A 3371-nucleotide genomic window follows, 5' to 3' on the forward strand; every position below is an offset into this window, starting at 1 on the left:
AGTGCTCTAATATCCAAAGTCGCAAAAAAGTTGCCGAATTTTTATTTCACTGATTTTCCTAAAACTTATATTACTGTCAGATGCAAAAATCAGATTGGACATTTTTTACTTACACTTATTTTATTTTTTTTTATATATAGTAAGTTTATCTACAATCTATGATATTTCCGTATAAGTAATTGTATTTTAGCTCATTTGTGGCACAGTGCAGTGGAGGGCCGGAGGAACTGACCTCGCAGGCCGGATCCGGCCCGCGGGCCGTAGTTTGATGACCCCTGGACTAGAGGGAAGGAAGCTAGTCATCACCACCCCCCGCCAACTCTTGGGCTTTTACCAACGAATAGTGGGATTGACCGTCAAATTATAACGCCCCCACGGCTGAAAGGGCGAGCATGTTTGGTGGGACGAAATGGAAATTAACAATATGATTTAGAATATATTTTTATTCGGAAATAATTACACACGATTTTAACTATCGTTACTTTACGCTTCTTTCTAAATTATTTTTTTCTCTTTAACACTAGATATTTCTGTGGACCAGTTGGTAATTACTGGACTAATAAGTAATTCTATTCAACATCATCTACCACCAACTCTGATCTGACCAAATAGTAAGACTGATTTGACTGTTATTCTCATATTGCATTCACGACAACAAAATTGGGCAGTGAACCAAAACACAGTTGGATTCACAGCACTTCAATTATGGACCACGTCCGACCTCGACTTGTCTAACAGGCTGGCGTAATTTAATTATTTTTTTTCAGAGATCCGGAAAATTACTTTCATATTCAAAAGTCAATACAAAGATGTAAGAGTCTAACTATATCAAATAGATCCAATATAAATAATTCATTGTGTTTTAATGGCAAATTAAATTTTATTGAATGGTCTTCAACCCTTCCCGAATTAACTAAAGTCGTAACAGTAAACTTTATGCAGGTATATTTTTACGATAACTAAACATTTGGAAGTATAAGATCTGTGTTGCAAAGAAAAAGGAGCTTCGAATAAGCAGATATTTAAAGATAGACATAAATAAACTTTCGAATAACAACTTTCTTAGAAAGTCGTGAAGATCAAAAGTCTTAGAAAGTAGTAATTTTAACCACTAGATGGCAACACTTTACCTGTCAGCAGATTTTTGTACATTGGTTGATAACATCAATGGGCTATTTGTGCTTTTCCGCTATTTTCACCACGAGTATCGAAACCCTATTTTTAACGTTATAAGGCCACCGAGAGGATGTGAGCAGATTGCAGCGCAAAACAAAAACTTGCAATGTTGATTCACTTCAATATATTTTCATTTGTTTTTTTATTTCTGATTAAGGCTTATGGATGTATATTTTTAAAAAATGCTTTTCGGGTAAAGTATATATATAAAAAAACATGATAATTGTTTCGAAACACAACTTTTTAAAAAAAAGAATTGTGAAAGTCTTTAAAAATAACAACAACCAATATCTAGATGGCAGCACATAACAATACGTTTACCACTGTCTTACGGTTGTCGTTTTAGCACTAAACATTAACATACTTTTATTTTTCCAAGAATATATAATGTACAGTAATGTTTCGTGTGGTATCATTTTAAAGTCAACTGACTGATCAAATGTGAGTTTAGAAGTTTCATTGAACGCACGTTTATATATACATGTTTATATGTATTTCCTTAATATACATAGATATATCAAAATATTTATTTTCAAAAGCACATTACAGGAACATTAAGCGGATAGCCCAATGTAACTTTGCTCTAAAACAAACAAACCATGTATGTTAATTATATAAACGTTTGTCTTATGTAATTTATTTTAAAATCTTGTTATTCACTATTATTTTTATTAACTAGATGGCAGCACAACGTAGTTCAGTCTTTTTTCTTTCTTTTTTAACACTACCAAGGTTAGCGGGTATCCCGCCTCAGCCTTTGGACCCTTGAATTTGTAGTTTCCTAACTCAGTCAACCTGAGAAAGAAACCTATAAAGAACAAAAATGTTTCTTTTTGTAAGGAAATTTTAAGAAACAAACGGGACTTCCTCTGTTAACTGTAATATTTCGAAGATAGGAGCATGAACAGAATAAATGCACAATAAAAGGAAAGAGTTTCAATACATATTGATTGTTTTTCGGTTTATTAATACATTTTTCTATGTCGGTATTATATACATGCATGTAGAACAAATTGATTTGGATTAAACTGAATACCTCCCCTTTGAGACTTCTTATAGAAATGGCAACTGTCAAAAAGCGCTTACTTCAGTAGCGGTATTTTCCCGCTGCTAGTTAGTGAATCTGAGTGATATATTATGCTGGATATATCCATTGCATTGAAACACAAACATTTTTACCAACAATGCATTGCAGTCAGTCTACTTTGTTTAAAAACAAACGCGATGCAATTCTCCTTGACATAACACATGGAATGACAAAAAAACAATTGTAAACGGCCCACTAGACAATCATATTGCATATACGCTCTTATCTAAGGGATTGGGTTGACTGTACATTTCATATTTATTAATCATTATTTTTAGGAAAACCACCATGGTATTCATGTTTTCTCTACTGTTAGTTTACTATGACAGTATTGTGGTATTCATGTTTTCTCTATTGTTGGTTTACCATGACAGTATTGTGGTATTCATGTTTTCTCTACTGTTGGTTTACTATGACAGTATTGTGGTATTCATGTTTTCTCTACTGTTGGTTTACTATGACAGTATTGTGGTATTCATGTTTTCTCTACTGTTGGTTTACTATGACAGTATTGTGGTATTCGTGTTTTCTCTACTGTTAGTTTACTATGACAGTATTGTGGTATTCGTGTTTTCTCTACTGTTAGTTTACTATGACAGTATTGTGGTATTCATGTTTTCTTTACTGTTGCTTGTCTCTGGCGGTATTTAAATATTCTCCAAAGTTTAGTCTCAAACTTGCATTATCTTTTAGTAGATAAGGTGTGAAAGTTCAAATATTAACTAGTCGAATTAATGCTTACAAAAAAAAACGACTTTAAGAATGATTTTATAAGATGATTTTAGAAATTAAGTCTAGTTGAAATGAAATATTTCGTAGCGTACTTACTTATTTAATAACAAACCAGAAGACACAAGAGCATCTGATTCAAGTGCTTTACCAATTAAATGTATTCAGATATGATGTGTTTTACGGAGTTACAACACTAAAATCCAAGGTTCGATCCACTGCAATAGACACAGCGGATAGCCCAATGTAGCTTTGCTCTAAAATAAACCATGTATGTTAATTATATAAATGTTTGCCTTATGTAATTTATTTTGAAACATTGTTATTCACTATTATTTTTATTTACTAGATGGCAGCACAATGTAGATTAATCTTTTTT

This window comes from Limulus polyphemus, unplaced genomic scaffold (assembly GCF_000517525.1).
Source record: "Limulus polyphemus unplaced genomic scaffold, Limulus_polyphemus-2.1.2 Scaffold6409, whole genome shotgun sequence".
Classification (NCBI taxonomy): Eukaryota; Metazoa; Arthropoda; class Merostomata; order Xiphosura; family Limulidae; genus Limulus; species Limulus polyphemus.